The sequence below is a fragment of the Bufo bufo genome, chromosome 10 (genome assembly GCF_905171765.1).
Source record: "Bufo bufo chromosome 10, aBufBuf1.1, whole genome shotgun sequence".
NCBI classification, from domain to species: Eukaryota; Metazoa; Chordata; class Amphibia; order Anura; family Bufonidae; genus Bufo; species Bufo bufo.
In genome coordinates, this window is record NC_053398.1 from 40849591 (window position 1) to 40860553 (window position 10963).

At 44.7% G+C, this 10963-nt stretch overlaps 1 long non-coding RNA gene across 1 annotated transcript; it reads left to right on the plus strand.

Annotated features, from left to right (window-relative positions):
• Window positions 1-8864: 8864 nt before the first annotated feature.
• LOC120981021 lies at window positions 8865-9815 on the plus strand. Its single transcript, XR_005774606.1, has 3 exons — window positions 8865-8990; window positions 9139-9168; window positions 9573-9815. It is a non-coding gene; the product is annotated as an uncharacterized LOC120981021 (long non-coding RNA).
• Window positions 9816-10963: the final 1148 nt, after the last annotated feature.

The window sequence follows — 10963 nt, forward strand, 5'->3', positions numbered from 1 at the left end:
CGTCCTGCAATTAGCATCACAGGTGTCTTCAAACTTATAATCAGTCAGTCTGCCTATTTATAGGGTGAAAAGTAGTCGCTGTGCTGTTTGGTATCATGCTGATTAGGGATGAGCGAATCGACTTTGGATGAAGCATCCTAAGTCGATTCGCATAAAACTTTATTTTAATACTGTACGGATCGAGCTCTCTGTACAGTATTAGAATGTATTGGCTCCTATGAGCCGAAGTTCTCGCGAGACTTCCCGTAATAACTTCATAAATTGTTTTCTACTGTAAAAAAAACAATTCCTGAACGCTGGTTTGGTTCCAAGTGGTACCTTGGAACTGAACCCGAGTTCGGGAAATGTTTTTTTACAATAGAAAACTATATATGAAGTTATTACGCAAAGTAATAACTTTGGCTCATAGGAGCCAATAGATTATAATACTGTATGGAGCACTCGCTCCATACAGTATTGAAACAAAGTTTTATGCAAATCGACTTCAGATGTTTCATCCAAAGTCAATTCGCTCATCCCTAATTCTTATCATTAAAAAAAGAATGCTAAGGAAAGAGTTATCTCAGGAGATTAGAAAGAAAAGTATAGAAAAGCATTTTAAATGTATAGGCTATAAGACCATCTTCAAACAGCCTGATATTCCTGTTACTACAGTTGCACATAATATTGGATGTGGCTGCTAGAGGAAAATTGATGACAAATTGAAGAGACGGATAATACAAATAGTAACCAAAAATCCCAGAACAACTTCCAAAGATTAGATGTGAACTCCAAGGTCAAGGTACATTAGTGTCAGATCGCAACATCTGTCGCTGTCTTAGCCAAAGCAGACTTAAAGGCATTGTCCAGCCATTAATATTAATGGCCTATCGTGAGGATAGGTTATCAATATCTGAGTGGCAGGGGTCCGACTCCTGGCCAGTTAGCTGTTTGAAGAGGAGGTGGCACTCCATGTGAGTGCTGCTTCCTGTTCATTACACTGCACTCAGTGTAGTGGACAACCCCTTTAACCGCCTCACGTCCGCCCATAGGATATAAACGTCCTATGGGTGGACGTCTATTTCTGACAGCACGTTTTAAAACGTCCTGTCAGAAATAGCAGCTGCACGCTAATCGTGCAGCTGCTGATCGGGTTGCCCGCTGTCAGTGACAGCAGGGCAACCCTAAGACAAGGCAGGGACAGTTCCCAGGTGTCCCTGCCTTCACGATCGCTGCAGACACAGCGCTCACCGAGCGCTGTGTCTGCAGAGCAGGAAGCGCTGTGCGCTTCCTGTTCCGGCCCGGCGGTCATGTGACCGCCGTGACCGGAGAGTGCAGGAGCTGTGTGAGGTCTCTCAGAGACCTCGATCAGCCCTGCTGTGAGGCTGTACAGCGCAGGATTGCTGCTGTACAGCCTCTATAGGGGTGCATTTGTCCTGTAACTGGGGCTACTATCTCAGCCCCAGTTACAGGAGAAATCAACTGTGAAAAAAAAAAGAAAAAGTGAAGCAAATGTCCCCCAGAGGTCTTGTATGACCTTATGGGGGACGAAAAGTGTAAAAAAAAATAAAAAAAATAAAGGGTTGAAAAAATAAAATAAAATAAAGTTTCACATGTAAAAAAAAAAAAAGTTCCCAAGTTAGGAATAAAAAAAAAAAATTAAAATAGAAAAAATAAAGTAAAATAGACATATTTAGTATTGCCGCGTCCGTAAAAACCAGCTCTATAAAAATATCACATGACCTAACCCCTCGGGTGAACACCGTAAAAAAAAAAAAAAAAAACGGTGTCAAAACAAGCAATTTTTGTCACCTTGCATCACAAAAGGTGCAACACCAAGTGATCAAAAACGCGTATGTCCCACAAAATGGTACCAATAAAACCGTCACCTCATCCCGCAAAAAATGAGCGCCTACATAAGAAAATCTCTCAAAAAATAAAAAAACTATAGCTCTTAGAACATGGAGACACTAAAACATAATTTTTTTGGTTTCAAAAATGCTATTATTGTGTAAAGTGAAACAAATAAAAAAAAGTATACATATTAGGTATTGCCGCGTCCGTAAAAACCAGCTCTATAAAAATATCACATGACCTAACCCCTCGGGTGAACACCGTAAAAAAAAAAAAAAAAAAACTGTGTCAAAACAAGCAATTTTTGTCACGTTGCATCACAAAAGGTGCAACACCAAGTGATCAAAAACGCGTATGTCCCACAAAATGGTACCAATAAAACCGTCACCTCATCCCGCAAAAAAATGAGCCCCTACATAAGAAAATCTCTCAAAAACTAAAAAAAACTATAGCTCTCAGAACATGGACACATTAAAACATAATTTTTTGGTTTCAAAAATGCTATTATTGTGTAAAACTTTAATAAATGAGAAAAAGTATACATATTAGGTATCGCCACGTCCGTAACAATCTGCTCTATAAAAATGTCACTTGACTGAACCCCTAAGGTGAACGCTGTAAAAATAAATAAATAGAAACTGTGCTAAAACAACCAATTTTTTGGTCACCTTGCCCCATAAAGTGTTATATTGAATGATCAAAAAATCATATGTACCCAAAAATAGTACTAATAAAACTGGCACCTTATCCCCTAGTTTCCAAAATGGGGTCACTTCTTGGGAGTTTCTACTGTAAGGGTGCATCAGGGGGCTTCAAATGGGACATGGCATCTAAAAACCATGTGGAGTTCCTTTCCTTCTGCGCCCTGCCGTGTGCCCATACAGCAGTTTACGACCACATGTGGGGTGTTTCTGTAAACCGCAGAATCTGGGTAATAAATATTGAGTTTTGTTTGGCTGTTAACCATCGATGTGTTAGAGAAAAAAATTGATTAAAATGGAAAATCTGCCAAAAAAGTGAAATTTAAAAATTTGATCTCCATTTTCCTTTAATTCTTGTGGAACGCCTAAAGGGTTAACAAAGTTTGTAAAATCGGTTTTGAATACCTTGAGGGGTGTAGTTTCTACAATGGGGTCATTTATGGGGGTATCCACTATGTAGGCCCCACAAAGTGACTTCAGACCTGAACTGGTCCTTATAAAGTGGGTTTTGGCAATTTTCTTAAAAATTTGAAGAATTGCTTCTAAACTTCTAAGCCTTCTAACGTCCTAAAAAAATAAAATGACATTTCCAAAATGATGCCAACATAAAGTAGACATATGGGGAATGTTAAATAATAAATATTTTATGAGGTATCACTTTCTGTTTTAAAAGCAGAGAAATTGAAATTTAGAAAATTGCGATTTTTTTTAAATTTTTGGGTAAATTTGGGATTTTTTCATAAATAAAGGTGAAATATTTTGACTCAAATTTATGACTATCATGAAGTACAATGTGTCACGAGAAAACAATCTCTGAATGACTTGGATAAATAAAGGCGTTCCAAAGTTATTACCACATAAAGTGAGATATGTCCGTTTTGCAAAATTTGGCCTGGTCAGGAAGGGGGCAAAGGGCCCAGATGGGAAGTGGTTAATGGAAGATGACCGAAGACTGTTGAAAGCAAATCATAAAAAAGCAAGACTGAAATTTGCCAAAATGCATATTGACAAGCCACAAAGCATTTGGGAGACTGTACCTTGGACAGATGAGACAAAAATTGAGCTTTTTGGCAAGTCACATCAGGTCTATGTTCACAGATGCAAAAAGGAAGCATATCAGAAAAGGACATTGTACTTGAAACATGGAGGAAGCTCAGTTATGTTTTGGGGCTGTTTTGCTGCATATTGTGTTGAATCTGTGCAGGGCACAATGAAATATAAAGACTACTATCAAGACATTATGGTGTGAAATGTGCTGCCCAGTGTCAGAAGCTTGGTCTCAGTCACAGGTCATGGGTCCTCCAACAGAATAATGACCCAAAACACACAGCTCAAAACATCGAAGAAGGGCTAGGTGCAAAGCATTGGACTATTCTGAAGTGGCCTTCTATGAGTCCTGATCTAAATCCTATTGAACATCTGCGGAAGGAGCTGAAATATGCAGTCTGGAGAAGGCCCCCTTCAAACCTGTGACAGCTGGAACAGTTTGCTCACAAGGAGTGGGTCTAAATACCTGTGGACAGGTGCAGGAGTTTTATGAGAGTTAGGCCACCCGATCTCTTACAGGGGGCTGTGATCCGCACAATTAACCCCTCAGGTGCCGTACCTGAGGGGTTAATTGTGCGTATCATAGCCCCCTGTAAGAGATCAGGTGCTGCCAGGCAGGAGGGGGCACCCCCCCCCTCCCTCCCCAGTTTTAAATTCATTGGTGGCCAGTGTGCCACCCTCCCTCCCTCCCCTGTATTACATTCATTGGTGGCCAGTGCGGTCCCCCCCTCCCTCCCCTGTATTACTGTACATTCATTGGTGGCCAGTAGGCCCCCCTCCCTCCCCTGTATTACTGTGCATTCATTGGTGGCCAGTGGGCCCCTCCTCCCTCCCCTGTATTACTGTACATTCATTGGTGGCCAGTGGGCCCCCCCCTCCCTCCCCCTCCTAATTAAAATCCCCCCCCCCCATCATTGGTGGCAGCGGAGAGTTCCGATCGGAGTCCCAGTTTAATCGCTGGGACTCCAATCGGTAACCATGGCAACCAGGACGCTACTGCAGTCCTGGTTGCCATGGTTACTTAGCAATTTAGAAGCATTATACTTACCTTCGCTGTCTGTGACAGGCCGGGCGCTCCTCCTACTGGTAAGTGAAAGGTCTGTGCGGCGCATTGCTTATAGCACAGACCTGTCACTTACCAGTAGGAGGAGCGCCCGGCCGGTCACAGACATCACAGGTAAGTATAATGCTTCTAAAAATTGCTAAGTAACCATGGCAACCATGACTGCAGTAGCGTCCTGGTTGCCATGGTTACCGTTCGGAGCCCCAGCGATTAAACTGGGACTCCGATCGGAACTCTCCGCTGCCACCAATGATAGGGGGGGATTTTAATTAGGAGGGGGAGGGAGGGGGGGCCGCACTGGCCACCAATGAATGTACAGTAATACAGGGGAGGGAGGGGGGCCCACTGGCCACCAATGAATGTACAGTAATACAGGGGAGGGAGGGGGGCCCACTGGCCACCAATGAATGTACAGTAATACAGGGGAGGGAGGGGGGGCCCACTGGCCACCAATGAATGTACAGTAATACAGGGGAGGGAGGGGGGCCCACTGGCAACCAATGAATGTACAGTAATACAGGGGAGGGAGGGGGGGCCGCACTGGCCACCAATGAATGTAATACAGGGGAGGGAGAGGGGGCATACTGGCCACCAATGAATTTAAAACTGGGGAGGGAGGGGGGTGTGCCCCCTCCTGCCTGGCAGCACCTGATCTCTTACAGGGGGCTATGATACGCACAATTAACCCCTTAGGTGCGGCACCTGAGGGGTTGATTGTGTGGATCACAGCCCCCTGTAAGAGATCGGGTGCTGCCAGGCAGCAGGGGGCAGTCATGTACACAGTTATTAGTATATTCTAACTTGAAGCGTCCCCATCACTATGGGAACGCCTCTGTGTTAGAATATACTGTCGGATCTGAGTTTTCACGAAGTGAAAACTCAGCTCTGAAAAAGCTTTTATGCAGACGGATCTGCGATCTGTCTGTATGAAAGTAGCCTACGGCCACGGATCACGAACGCGGATGCCAATCTTGTGTGCATCCGTGTTTTTTCACGGACCCATTGACTTGAATGGGTCCGTGAACCGTTGTCCGTCAAAAAAATAGGACAGGTCCTATTTTTTTGACGGACAGGAAACACAGATCATGGTCGCAGATGAACAACGGTGCATTTTCCGAGTTTTCAACGGACCCATTGAAAGTCAATGAGTCCGCAGAAAATCACGGAAAACGGAACAACGGCCACGGATGCACACAACGGCCGTGTGCATGAGGCCTTACAGAAATCGCTTGATTGCCTCAAAAAGTTGTGCAACAAAATATTAAGTTACGGGTACCATCATTTTTGTCCAGGCCAGTTTCATTAGTTTGTTTTATAAATTATTCTGTTGAACCACAATTCAAAACAAATGTCTGATTTTCATTAGTTGATCTTCAGTGACCATTTATTTCAGTTTATAAATCACTTGTCAAGTTATTTCAGTGACCATTGCGGGTTTTTCTTTAATGGAAGGGTGAGTCCGTGTGTCTGTTTTTGGCCCTCAATGTGTCATTTGTATTCCACAGACACTGTTCAGCTGAAAATTAATTTCCAGAGCATCTCCTACCAATAGTCCATGAAAAAAAATAATGGTCAGTGGAAAACTGCTGATATGTGAACAAACAAATTAAAAGTCAACATGTGCATGTGCTGTCTGTGGAGACAAATGACAGCACACATCCTTAAATTATTTAAGTGTAAAACAATGCCTGAGGTCACTTTTATACATTAGTGTTTGTTTAGTGAGTTTTGGTCAATGATTATCATCAGTCATTGTGAGCCGAAACCAGGTGTAGGTCAAACCCATCAAGCATGTGCTCATGGCTTGGGCTCACAATCACTGATGGGAATCACTAATCAAATACTGACTAAACACTGATTGAAAGTAGCCTAATACCTTGCACCCATTGATTTTAATATGCTAGTTCTCGCATCAGTACTTTTTTACTGACCATGGGTTAGTGACAAAATCACATAGACCTGCACTACTTTGGTCCATGATGCAGACTTAAAACACCCATTAAAGTCTATGGGTCCATGAATAACATAGCATTCATTTTTCACTAACAACTGATAGGAGACGCTCTGTAAATTAATTTTCAGCTAAGCAGCATCCATAAAACATGGATGACACACAGAGAATAAAAAATTGACACATGGATAGGGATGAGCGGACCGCTAGATGTCCGGGTTCGAGGGTTCGGCCGAACTTCGTTTCAAAGTTTGATTCGGGTTCCAAACTTGACCCCGAACAACAAACCCCATTGAAGTCAATGGGGACCCGAACTTTGGGGCACTAAAATGGCAAGAGGGCTGCAAAAGGCTCCAAAGTGTACGTAAAAGCAGTACAATTGCCCTCCAAACAAAAGTGGATAGGGAAGTGACGTAAAATGCCATAAAAATAATAAATTACAATCTTGAACCAAGCGGCGGAGGTCCAAAAGGACTAAGAAGTTGAGGAGGCTGTGTACATGGCGGTGTAGGTGGAAGAGGCGGCGGAGGTGGGCGATAAAGCCAACACTTTTTCTGTTAGTTTTTTCCCATGTGTCTGTCAATTCTGTATTAGGTTGCTAAGGGCCACAGTGTGACAGTTTGGTGCTTGTATGTCTTGGGTTAAAACTGGGTAAAAAATTTGTCTCCATTATAGATCTCACATGTCCCCTATCTGAGGACTATATATTAAAATAATCTTTCTCCTACTACAGTAAGATGGATGCCAAAGGGGTGTTCCAAATTTTAAAAAAATTGCCAGTGCCACAGACACACTCCACAGAGGAATTTACTCTACTACAGCAGTTAGACGGATGAAGGGTCGTGTTCCTAATTTTTTTAAATAATTCATGTCTTTCACACACACACACACACACTCCACAGAAGAATTTCCTCTCCTACAACAGCTAAGACGGATAAAGGGGGTGTTCCTCATTTTTAAAGCAAAATTAATGACTTTCACAGACACGCTCCACAGGGATCGTCTCTTTTCAGGGGGTCACACTCACAGATATCTTCGCAGACACGGTTATAGTGTCCAAACTCTTGCTTTATTTCAGACACTTTAGCAAAGCACAGGTTAAGAAGTGGCAGCTTCAACTTATAACGTGTGACATCCACACAAAATAACAAACCCTTGCCCGGCTAGGCTCTAACTAAACACATAAGTGTATCCCTGACTCACCTAGAGAGCCCTGTTCACACATGGAACACAAATGCGGCTTTCCTCAGCCATTTAGTCCAGCAACCTACAGGCTGTGACACTTCAATACCTTTTGGGGGATTGTGGCCCAGTAGTCCTCCCGACTCTGGCCTCGTGATCCTTGTTTCACAGGCGTCACTGAATCCCCCAAAGTTCAGGCTATCGCCTAGCCTCGTGGCCCCTCAGCCACCCGGCTGAGACCACTCACACAGAGCCTCACCAGCAGTGTTCCCTCTAAGCCTTGGCGGCTGCTGAGCGGGGTCGGCTCAGAGCTGGGCACAGCGCCATTAAAGGTGGGCGATAGGAAAACCTAGGATAATTGTCACATCAAAGAGCATACAGTGTAACCCCTGTGCCATCCCGTACAATACAGTGTAACCCCTGCACCATGCTGTGTAATATACAGTATAATTCCTGCACCATGCTATACAGAATACATTATAATTCCTGCACTATGCCGTACAATATATAGTATAGTTAATACACCATGCTGTACAATATACAGTATAACCCCTACACCATGCTGTGTAATATATATTATAATCCATACACCATGGTGTACAGTATACAGTATAATCCCTGCACCATGCAGTACAGAATGCATTATAAAATCCCTGCCCCATGCCGTACGATATACAGTATAGTTCATACACCAGTGGGCTTATGCCTTTTGATCAAAATGTACCCTAATGCCTTTTGTACAGCATGTAGTATGGGGGGCTGTACACTTTATTATTGCACTGAGAATCGAGTTTAATTAGCTCTAAGCATAGCATTGTGGATGTGCGATCCAGTTCTGTTTCTCCCCTTGGTATGCACCATGCTGTACAATATACATTATAATCCCTGCACCATGCCATACAATATACAGTATAATCCATACACTATGCCGTACAATATACACAATAACCCCACAGTGTAGGTGTTATACTGTATATTATACAGCATGGTGTATGGATTATACTGTATATTGTACAGCATGGTGCAGGGATTATAATGTATATTGTACAGAATGGTGTATGGATTATAATGCATATTGTACGGCATGGTACAGGGCATATAATGTATACTGTAGTCATCTATAGTGCTATTCGTTTTAGCACGGTAATCTATAGCGCCATCACGCTGTTGTTCTTGGCAAGATTAAATTACATGGTAGATGGTAATGCTATAGGTGATGGCCCTGTGGATGAGGGTGCTATAGGTGATGGCACTGTATATGGGGTGCTATAGGTGATGGAACTGTAGATGGTGGTGCTATAGGCGATGGCGCTGTAGATGAGGGTGCTATAGGCGATGGCGCTGTAGATGGGGTGCTATAGGTGATGGCACTGTAGATGGGGGTGCTATAGGTGATGGCACTGTAGATGGGGGTGCTATAGGTGATGGCACTGTAGATAAGGGTCCTATAGGTGATGGCACTGTAGATGAGGGTCCTATACAGGGGCGTAGCTATAGGGGGTGCAGAGGTAGCAGTCGCTACCGGGTCCAGGAGCCTGAGGGGGCCCAAAGACCCTTGTGTCACATAAGAAGACACCAGTATTTTAGAAAGTCCTTGATCGTCACATCTCTGGCTGGAGGCAAGGGGTTAGGTTGAGAATTTAGCTTGGGGGTGTGCCGTTTAAATTTTTGCCTCAGGCAGAACGAAGGCTATGTGCTTCCCTGCCCCTGGCCACAGAGCACTGAGGGAAGGGGGCCCAAGCTGAACTCTTGCACCTGGGCCCATGAGCCTTTAGCTAAGCCCCTGGTCCTATAGGTGATGGCACTGTAGATGAGGGTCCTTTAGGTGAGGGCATCATAGCGGAGGGCAGCACCAGGAACCAAAAGGATGAAACAAGTGTAACCTGCTGTAAATGTAACGCAGCCACAGCTGTGGACATGTTCGAGTGTATCAGCTAAACTAAATAACAAGAGTCTGTGAGAAGAAAAGCTAAGAAGTGTGAGGGGTTAATGTCTGACAACCCTGTGTGATCTGGGGTATCCCAGGGTATTATATTGCTGCAGTATGTGGGGTCCTCCCAGTCCCAGACTCCCAGGGGGCCCCTGGACCCCGAGCCTCAGATGGATACATTCCTGCGCAGTCTATTATGCCCTTTTGAAAACCCATGAGTTCAAATGTCTTTGCTGAGCTTTTACTAATGGGTTACCCTGACAGTAAAACCACTCTAGCCTCAGGCTCTAAGATGACGCCGCTGACGTTACCTCGCCTGGCTGCTGCGTGCTCAGTCCAGTCAGTCCTCCTCTCCTCTTCCGGTCAGAAAAAGGAGGAGCCGCAGCAGTAGAGCGGTAATATGTGTAGGCGGCGCCACGCTGAGCCGCACAGGTCGCATCATCTTGAGTGTGGGCATTAGTGTGGGCATTAGTGTGGGCATTAGTGTAGGCATTTTGCCGGCGGCAGGGTGAGCGGGTGCTGAGCGGACATGAGCGGGGGCACAATAATTGCTGCGCGGTCGCGCACCCGCGCAGCTTAGAGGGAACACTGCTCACCAGGACTCTGCTTCACAAGACACGCCAGAGTGAGACACACCCAAGATCCAGTAGCAGGATTAAATAGGATCCCTGGACATGAGCATGCCTCAAGTCCCAGACTGGAACCTGGGGAAACTCCCCCTCAATGTTCACATTGCCACAACGGATAAAGGGGGTGTTCCTTTAAAAAAACATAATGACTTTCACAGAGGCCCCCCAAACATTGAACTCAAGAGAACTCACAAACTGCTCAGGAGTACAACAATGGATAGGTGCGCCTGGTATACCTCTGTACTCTGGCCAAGGTACAGACAAGTCCTGTGGGATCCATGCCTGGTTCATTTTAATGAATGTTGGCTATGGACAGGCGGATGTGCCTGTCCGTGATCACCCCCCCTCCCCCGCCATGCTAAACACAAAGACACTTGCCACAGGGCAGACCAGCACCTCCAAGGCGTAAAGCGCAAGCTCAAGTCATGTGCCCAATTTAGAGACCCAGAAGTTAAACGGGGCAGACTACATGCAGATGTGTGGACACGTACTGTTCCACCATGTTGCTGAAGATCTGTCTCCTGCTAAGACGGTCAGTATCAGATGGTGGTGCTTAATATTTAGGCGTGCAGAAAAAGCTTTTCCACATTTCGGCTATGCTAACCCTCCCTTCTGAGGTGCTGATGG